Here is a 10,861-nt window from a genome sequence, read left to right on the forward strand (position 1 = left end):
AGACTCGGCTTATATATATATATAATCTAGAGCAGTGGTTCCCAACGCAGTCCTCAACAAGTACCCCTTAATAATCCAGGATTTAGGGATTACCCAGTTATGTCTAAGATGTTTTTACAAACAAAAACACGTTAGACACAACAAAATAATCCCTAAATCCTGGACTGGTAGGGTGTACTTGAGGACTGGGTTGGGATCCCCTGATCTAGAGCGATCTTTCTTAGTTTGCTACCGAACTCTCCAACTATCAGTATTTTTTTGATTTCCTATTTCAAAGATCTGAGAAATTGTACAGGGAAGGAAATTGTGTCAGTTTGTTTCCTATAATGTATTTCACATAGTTTACATGCTATTTTAAAACAGTTATCTCGGTATTTTGGCATCGCCTCCTAATTTTATAGATGCACTGTAATTCACGCAGTTTACATGTTATGTTAAAACTGTTGTCTTTGTATTTTTCTCCTCCAATTTTTATGAATGGTAACTTGTAAAAAAAAAAACAACATGAAATTTGTGATTTTGATTATATGCTGTGAAAATCTTGTTTATAACTGGATATCATCATACTCCATCCAGGAAAGACAATCACATGTATAATAATTCTAGGTAAAACACTTATTTCAACAATTTTGAACTTTATGATTTAATAAAAGCACAGTGCACACACTTAGATTTGGTTATGGTATGGTTATGGTAAGACTAGTTTTTTTGTGTTTTTTTTATTTACTTTTTTAAATGTTTTTTCCATATTTTTTTAAACAATTTATATATGTATATAACATATTGTATATATATTGGCTATTTTGTTCTTGGATTGGCATACACATTTTTAATTAAAACAATTTTATTTTGTTTTCCATCTTAACTGGTTTGGCCCAAATATCTGCAGCCTGTTGGTCAACTGACTTCAACTTTTTTTATTTAGTGAATTAAACCCCCATGTCAGGAGAAGCATGAGATATTTATTACCAGTATAATCTGCTATGTTGTTATACTCAGTTTAATTTCCGATTGAAAATGCTTTGTATATCATCATAAAGTTCTAAGATTTCTTTGTATGTTTTTATCAATGTGTTTCGTTACTTCCAAGTAATTGATGGAATCATTTGTGTGTATATATGCATTGTTTTAGTTCAGTATATTCCTGTATATATGCATTGTTTTAGTTCAGTATATATATATATATATATATATATATATATATTGAACTATATTTAGCACTATATATAAATATATATCTCTATCTATCTATACATATATATATATATATATATATATATATATATATATATATATATATATATATATATTGAACTAAAATGGCATTAAACCGCATTTGTTACATTTTGGTTTCCACAAATGCTTGGTGGAGCTTTTAGTTTTAGAAGTTAAGCATTGTTGACTTTCTTCTACAATTGTTCCATGTTTCTTTTGTACAATATCTTCAAGGGACACTCTGGGCACCAATACAACGTTAGTGCATTTGATAGATTTTAGCCTTATTATCATGCTTTATTTTTTTGTGCACAAACACACACAAAAAAAAATGTTTTGCAGAATTTTGTACCATAAGCCTGCCTCTTTAGCTACGCCCCTCATTCTAGAAAAACTTCCTTATCAAAAATACAGTCTCAGTCCCAACAGCACTGAGTGATCAGCTATTAATGCACAACCTGGCTGCAGAAAGTCAAAGAAACTACAAACAGGTAGTGATATCCTTACTATATAGCTCCCTGGGTGTCTTCTCCTTCAAATGCCGGCTGTTTTGTTATTCAGATCATTCATTATGGTCAGTGACTAAGTTGTGTGCATACTTTTGATAAGAATGTCTTTTTATGAAGTGAGGGGGTGTTTCAAAAGAGGCAGGATTATGGTGCAACATTCTTCAAAATATTTATCTTATGCAAAAACTCAACTAAAGAGTTGAGCATGCAAAAAAAAATACAGCATATTAATAAGGGAAAACATCAAATGCATTAAAGTAGTATTGGTGCTTTAAGCTACATTTGTGATATGTTGCAAATTGTACACTGTTCCTTTTTTTTATTATGCCAATGTTTTAGTATACATGCTAAATAAAGGAATATGGTTTGGATATTTTGTCTTTTTATTGTGTATGTATATTGTCTTTTCGTTTGTATTCATTGGGATATAAGGTACTCTAATATAATCTATATTTCCTAGGAGAAACAGTTAATAAGTACATTGCACTCCCACATTATAGACTAATATTTTCAGTGTTGGTAGTATTTTTCCATCTTAAACTTTTTCTAGTTTCAGTGTGTTATTATAACCTTGATTTCACTGATATTTTTTGTATAACCCACATATGTTACATGCTAATGTTTTCATTAAAATCTGTTGAAGATTGTAAATGTATTCTATATCTCTTAAAAAGCAATAAACCCAAAATGAGAACGAACTGGTTTTCGCCAAAGTCCGGAGGCTCAACCATTTAAAATGTTTTTAAACTATCATTAAAACATTATTCTAAAATCAGTGCTGTTTAAGAAAAAAAACTAACGATAGTCATGGATTATGAGGATGTAATATATATATATATGTATGTATATATATATATATATATATATATATATATATATATATATATATATATATATATATATATATATATATATATATAAATAAATATATACACACACACAGTTGTAATCAAAATTATTCAAGCCCCATTGAAAATCTGGTTTATTGTCAAAATTTCCAGTGAGAAAATCAAACAAAAGCAGTTGAAATAGCGCAACACAACAAATGTTTCAAGTGGTTTCCCCCCCAATTCAACTGAAAACGTATGACTTCTCCAGTCTATAAATTATTCAACCCTTTCATTGCAAGCATAATTAGCACTTAGTAGAGCAAACTTTTGCTCTTTTTTGCACCCTTTTGAAATAAATATATTATACATATATTGCATATGTAGAACAAAAAGAGCAACGAAAGAGCCAACTGGAAGGTACACTTTAAAGAACGGGGGGTAACCCCAAATGTAACAAAACAAAGGAGGACAGAAAGTGTACCTGTATAAAGTGAGTTATTACTCATATATATGTATATACAGAGCAAAGTATGATAATCTCAACAGAGTATTTAACTGTAGGGCAGAGTCTACCACTGGTAGAGTCAGATGCTCAGTAGATAAATGACGAAAAACAAATAAATTGTATTTAATAATATTAAAACCACAACGTGCTAGTGTACAAAAGTGTAAATCAAAAAATAGTGCTACAAGCTGAAACCCAAAATAGGTGTATAAATAAAAAGAAAACAAGGATCAGCCAGAACCATATATCTATTTTTGTGCTTGACGCGGTCGTCAAAATATTGGCGGGACTGGTAAGCAAACCCCAGGCTGCTTGGTAGATGTGAAGGAGATCTCCAAAGCTAAATTAGCAGCAAATAAATTCGATGCATGAAGTATAAGGGGATAGGGCCAGTCTAGTAAGTAAGATATAAAAAATAAGATATATATGTAGGGACAAGAGAAGAGAGCACAGCTCCCCGTGAGAACGGAAAGATAGTAGCGGTCGCAACTATATTATTAACGACAATGTAGCTAGAGTCTGTGGTCGCTGATGGTCTAAATATCGTAATAGAGCAGCTATCTCTGCATATCTAGTACCAACAGTGATGTTGGCAACTGGTGACCAGAGCCTGTGAACGCTAGAGGTCTGGTGTTATGTAGAAGAGCAGCTATCTCTGCATATATCGTAACGAAGATACCAGTTAGGTTGGCAACAAAGTAGCTGAAACCTGTGGTCACGAGTGGTCTGATGTTTCGAAATGAATGCGCTGTCTCTGATAAAGGCTGCTGTTGTACAGAACGCTGAAAATTTGAGCGATAGGTAAAACAGTATGGTATAAAGCTGTGCTACGGCGTAGAGTAAATGCTATAGCGAAAGCTGTCCCTGTGCCTTCGAGGGCACCTATCTATCATCCCACTAAATTAAGATAAATTAACAGTAGAGAAACCGTTACTATAACGGAAAGATAGTAGGTAGAGGCGCTGGAAGTAGCAGTGATAGAGATGGAGCAACGCTACACAGAGACCGCCTGTTGCTAACGCTAGAGCTGTGCTATAAACTGTGCCTTCGAGGGCACCTCACTCTAATCCCCCTGGTAGAGATACAAAATAAGGTAGTAAAATGCAAATTACATAAATCGCATATGTATAATATATTATAAAATAATTAAAGCATTTTATAATATACATATGTAATGTATATATATGATTTCATTATAAGTGTACTTTGAGATATATACACATATATCTCAAAATACACTTGTAATGTAATCATATAAATGCATTATATATGTACAGGGACGTATTAGCCGCGAGGCAAACAAGGCATTTGCTTTGGGCGGCAATTTCCAGGGGGGCGGGAAAAAACGCCGCCCCCAAATGCCCAGGGAAAATGCCTTGTTAGCCTGGCGGCTAACAGTCCAGGCCGGCGGTTGTCTGGCTAAAAATCCGGTCGGGCGGCGCTGGCGAGGGAGCACTTTCCCCTGAGCGCTCTGACGTCATATTCCGGCTCCCGACATCAATCTGCGGCACACGAGGGAGCTGAGCAGAGAGGTCACTAATCAGTGCTCCCTCGCCAGCGCCGCCCGCATGGATTTTTAGCCGGACAACCGCCTGCCTCCCTTCCTGTGAAAAGCCCCACTGGACCCCAGGTAAAACAAATCCACCCAGCACTCCCAAAGGTAGGGAGGCTGGGTGGATTTAAACTAACAAAATAATAATAAAAGTAATCGGTTAATGTTTGGGGAGGGGAGGGGGACTGTCAGTGTGTGTATGTCTGAGTGATTGTGTGTTTCTGGCTGTCAGTGTGTGTATGTATGTCAGTGTGTATGTGAGTGATTGTGTGTGTCTGGGTGTCAGTGTGTATGTGAGTGATTGTGTGTGTCTGGCTGTCAGTGTGTATGTGAGTGATTGTGTATGTATGTCTGTCAGTGTGTATGTGAGTGATTGTGTATGTATGTGTAAATGTGTATGTGAGTGATTGTGTGTGTATGTGTGTCTGTGAGTGAATGTGTGTGTGTCTGTGAGTGAATGTGAGTGTGCAGGGCCGCCATCAGAAATTTTAGGGCCCCCCCTGACAAAGCACAAGGTCTGGGCCGGGCCCGCCCATGCCCTACCTAGTCCGCTGACAATGATGCGGGACTGAATGTGGTGTGTATAGTGGAAGTGAATTAGAATGTGTGTAATGGATGTAGTGTTTGTGTGTATAAGATACTGTTTGTGCAGTGAATGCAGAGTGTGTGTTTGTGTAGCGGATGCAGTGTGTATAGTGAACACAGAGTGTGTTTGAGTAGTGGATGTAGTGTGTGTACAGTGATGTAGTGGATGTAGTGTTTGTGTGTACTATATGCAATGTGCTTAGTGGATGCAGTGTCTGTAGTGGATGTAGGGTGTGTATTAGACGCAGTGTCTGTGTATAGTGAATGCAGAGTGTTTCAATGTGTGGTGGATGTAGTGTGTGTATTGTGAATACAGGATGTTTGTGTAGTGTATGCAGTGTGTGTGTTGTACTAGTGTATGCAGAGTGTGTGTCAGTGTAGTGAATGCAGTGTGTGTGTCAGTGTAGTGTATGCAGTGTGTGTGTCAGTGTAGTGAATGCAGTGTGTGTCAGTGTAGTGTATGCAGTGTGTGTGTCAGTGTAGTGAATGCGTGTGTGTCAGTGTAGTGAATGCAGTGTGTGTGTCAGTGTAGTGAATGCAGTGTGTGTGTCAGTGTAGTGTATGCAGTGTGTGTCAGTGTAGTGAATGCAGTGTGTGTCAGTGTAGTGTATGCAGTGTGTGTGTCAGTGTAGTGAATGCAGTGTGTGTCAGTGTAGTGAATGCAGTGTGTGTCAGTGTAGTGTATGCAGTGTGTGTGTCAGTGTAGTGAATGCAGTGTGTGTGTCAGTGTAGTGTATGCAGTGTGTGTGTCAGTGTAGTGTATGCAGTGTGTGTGTCAGTGTAGTGAATGCACTGTGTGTGTCAGTGTAGTGTATGCAGTGTGTGTGTCAGTGTAGTGAATGCAGTGTGTGTGTGTCAGTGTAGTGTATGCAGTGTGTGTGTCAGTGCAGTGAATGCAGTGTGTGTGTCAGTGCAGTGGATGCAGTGTGTGTCAGTGTAGTGTATGCAGTGTGTGTGTCAGTGTAGTGAATGCAGTGTGTGTGTGTGTCAGTGTAGTGGATGCAGTGTGTGTGTCAGTGTAGTGAATGCAGAGTGTGTGTCAGTGTAGTGTATGCAGTGTGTGTGTGTCAGTGTAGTGGATGCAGTGTGTGTCAGTGTAGTGAATGCAGAGTGTGTGTCAGTGTAGTGTATGCAGTGTGTGTGTCAGTGTAGTGGATGCAGTGTGTGTGTGTGTAAATGTGCAATCTCTGCGGAGGGGAAGGGTGGGGAAAGAGGCATTTTCAAATAAATTTTATAATAGTACATTAAATTAATTAAATGTTTCTCCCCCCTCCCTGCTTCTTACCTGTGTCCAGGGAGGGTGAGATTCCATCCCTGGTGGTCCGGTGGCATGGTGGGGCCCCCTGGTGTGTATGTGTGTATGTATGTATGTATGCATTTGGAGACCTAAAAGCTTTTTACAAATGTAGAACATGTCTGGGGTGCAGAGACACACGCCGGACTGATAAAGTAGTATACAAATTTCGGTCAACTAAAAATAAAAAGGAATATGATATAAGGGAGCATATTACATGCCGAAGTGCTAATGTAATATATCTTTTAGAATGTCCCTGTGGTCTCCAGTATATTGGGAGAACCACACGGCCTCTCTATGTGAGAATACGTGAACATGTATACAATATTCGGAAGGGGGTCACAAGCCACAGTGTCTCCAATCACTTTAAGGAGATGCACAACCAAGACCCTGTAGGCCTTTCGTTTATAGGGATTAAAAGAGTGTACAAAGATTGGAGAGGGGGTGATTTCATTAAGAAAATCGGGCAGGAGGAGATGAAATGGGCCTACTATATGGACACATTATCCCCTATGGGACTGAATATCGATTTTGACCTTTTTAATTTCCTCTAACCCCCTCTAGTGTTTCACCCTCTAATTTCCTCTAGTGTTTAGCCTTCTCTGATAGTTATTTGGGACATATGATCAGTATAATTTCCTCTAACTTCCTCTAGTGTTTAACCTTCTAACCCCCTCTAGTGTTTAACCTTCCCTGACAGTTTAACCTTCTAACCCCCTCTAGTGTTTAACCTTCCCTGACAGTTATTTTGGACATAGGATCAGTATATTTGAGACAGATGATCAGTATAATTACCTCTAACTTTCTCTAGTGTTTTACCCTCTTACTTCCTCTAGTGTTTAACCCTCTTACTTCCTCTAGTGTTTAACCCTCTCTGACAGTTATTCCGGTCATAAGATCAGTATGGCTAATATTTAGCATTTATTTAGTTCTGAATAGAGAGATAATAATGTGTCTAGATGGGTATGTGTTTAGTAGATATCCCCCCTTTCTTAGGCTTTGAATAATTGGTGATAGCTTAATATATTTCAGGCTGTCTTTATTCTACCTATGCTCATGTATAAATTCCATTTTTCAATAAGATGTATTCATTTAAAATGTACTTAGACATTATGCTAAGCTATTCTGATTTTGTTTCAAGTATTATCGTTGTTTTTATTTTTATATATATATGTTTGTAGTAAAAAAATTTTTTTTAAAGTATTAATATATTTTCTTCCCACATTTTTTAGATATCATTTTAGCATATGTATGTATCTACAACTAATTGTAACCAAACTAAAAGATACATTGGTAGTTGGTTTTTTGAAATACATTTGCACTCTATATGTATGATATAACAGGCTCAAGTAATGAGGCTTGCAAAGATGCCAATTGGGCTAATTGGGTAGATACTATTTAAAGGACATTGGGAGCCACTCACATCTTACGCTTGAGAAAGCCCCAAGAGGCGGGGCGAAACGCGTTGCGTGATACCGGAAACCGGAAGTCGGAAGTAACTTCGCTGGCTGGGAGCGTGGGAGACAGAGTAAAAGAACTACTACTTTCGTTTTCGTTTTACTCGGAAAGTGCAACTCTGGACCTTTTGAACTCTCACACTAGCGACAGAAAGACTTACTTTATATTTTATAAGTTATTTTTATACACATTTTTATGTTGAAATAAAATGGATTTTTACTTCTGACCGGACCGGCTACCGAGTGATTGTTCCCAGTTATCTACCTACCGGATCCCACGATCACAGGGGACTGATCCCCCCAGAGCCAGATAGTCTGGAGTGGTACTACAACCACTCCACAATTGTGAGTTTGGAATATTCCTTTTCAGTTATATTTATCTGTTCCACAATACTGCACTAGGTCTGTGTCTTTTTATATTTTCAGATCGGACCATCTAAGCAGACCTGTGCAAGTATTAATTATGTATTATTTTTGATCAGTGTGTATCCTGCTTGCACAAGTCACTTGATATATGGTGTTTTCCCATTATATATATATACCTGCGATTTTGTCACCAATCACTTGATATATGGTGTTTTCCCAACATGTGAATATACCTGCGATTTTACAGCTAATTGCAAGATAAATCTGCATGCTTTGCACATTCTTTTGTTGAAGTGATATATTTATTTTGCGCACCTACTTTTTATGGTTTATGTATACACACACATACACACACACATACGTATTATTATAATTGTCATTTATATAGCGCCAACAGATTCCGTAGCGCTTTACAATATTATGAGAGGGGGATTTAACTATACATAGGACAATTACAAAGAACTTACAGGGACAATAGGTTGAAGAGGACCCTGCTCAATCGAGCTTACATTCTATAGGAGGTGGGGTGTAAAACACATTAGGACAGGAATTTGCAGTCAAATAAGGTGGGTTGCCCTTTAAGAGAGAGCAAGAGACAGGTATGTGAGGTAGAGGTTACTCTGGGAGGCCATAAGCTTTCCTAAAGAGATGGGTTTTAGGGCACTTCTTAAAAGATGCAAGACTAGGGGAGAGTCTGATGGAGGTAGGCAGGCTATTCCATAGGAAGGGAGCCGCCCGCGAGAAGTCCTGCAAGCGTGAGTTGGCCGTACAGGTGCGGACAACGGACACGAGGTGGTCACGGGCAGAGCGGAGAGACCGAGAAGGGACATACCTATGGATCTGTGAGGAGATATAAGAGGGGCTAGAGTTGTTCAGTGCTTTATAGGTGTGAATTAGTACCTTGAATTGACTCCTATAGCATACAGGAAGCCAATGTAAGGACTGGCAAAGGAGTGAGAGAAACGACTAGAGAGGAAAATCAGTCTGGCAGCAGCGTTCCTTACGGACTGTAGCGGTGCAGTACGGCTTTTGGCAAGACCAATCAGGAGAGGGTTACAATAATCCATGCAGGAAATTACTAGAGCATGGACAAGCTCCTTGGTAGTATCTGGTGCAAGAAAGTGGCGGATGCGGGCTATGTTTTTAAGATGTAATCTACAGGATTTGGCAACATGCTGGATGTGAGGCTCAAAGGTAAGGCCAGAATCAAGTATGATGCCAAGACAGCGCGCTTGCAAGTACGGACTGATGTGGGTAGCACAAACTTGAAGGGAGAGCGAAAGAGGAGGATTGGTATTAGGAGGAGGAAAGAATAAGAGCTCAGTTTTTTAGAGATAGATTTTCAGAAAGATGGAGGACATCCAGTCAGAGATGGAAGAAAGTCAAGCAGTGACACGTTGCAGGACGGCAAGGGAGAGGTCCGGGGAGGAGAAATATAACTGGGTGTCATCAGCGTACAGGTGGTAGCGGAATCCAAAAGAGGTAATAAGTTTGCCAAGAGAGGCAGTATAAAGAGAAAATAGAAGGGGACCAAGGACAGAGCCTTGGGGGACTCCAACCGAGACAGGACGAGGGGAGAAGGTATCATTAGAAAAAGAGACACTGAATGAGCGTTTGGAGAGATAAGAGGAAATCCACGACAGGACAGAGTCACAGAGACCAAGCGATTGAAGAGTTTGAAGAAGGAGAGCATGATCAACGGTGTCAAAGGCGGCAGAGAGGTCAAGAAGAATTAGTATGGAGTAGTGGCCTTTGGATTTAGCTGCGATTAGGTCATTAGTAACTTTGATAAGCGCAGTCTCAGTAGAGTGGAGAGGGCGGAAACCAGATTGAAGAGAGTCAAGGAGAGTGTTGGAATTGAGGAAATGAGACACACGGGTAAAGACAAGTCTTTCCAGAAGCTTTAAGGAAAAAGGGAGCAGGGATATGGGACGATAGTTAGAGGGGGTGGACGGGTTGAGGGATGTTTTTTTTTGTATAGGTACTACAGTGGCATGTTTAAGATCAGCATGGACAATGCCAGAAGAGAGAGAGCAGTTAAAAATGTGAGTTAAGGAAGGCACAAGACAAGTGGAGAGAGATCTAATAAGGTGAGATGGGACAGGATCGAGTGGGCAAGTGGTGGGGCGAGAGGAACAGAGAAGAGCAGCCACCTCTTGGTCAGTAGCCAGGGAGAATGTCTGAAGGGTAGGAAAGGCATGATCTATGTGTGGTTGAGAAACAGAATGGTAAGGAGGGGGGAATTCTTTCCTTAGCTGTTCAATCTTGTCAGTAAAGTAACATGCAAAGTTATCAGCAGTAAGGTTAGTTTGGGGGGTGGCCACAGCAGGGCGAAGAAGAGAATTAAAGGTGTCAAAGAGATGCCTGGAATTGCGGGAGCATGAACTAATGAGAGAGGAAAAGTAGGACTGTTTGGCAAGGGCAAGGGCTGCGCTGTATGAACACCATATGAATCTATAATGGAGAAAGTCTGACTGGGTGCAATACTTCCTCCAGGAGCGTTCAGCACAACGGGAGCATCTTTGCAGGTAACATGTTGATTTAGTAT

The sequence above is a fragment of the Pelobates fuscus genome, chromosome 1 (assembly GCF_036172605.1).
Source record: "Pelobates fuscus isolate aPelFus1 chromosome 1, aPelFus1.pri, whole genome shotgun sequence".
NCBI lineage: Eukaryota > Metazoa > Chordata > Amphibia > Anura > Pelobatidae > Pelobates > Pelobates fuscus.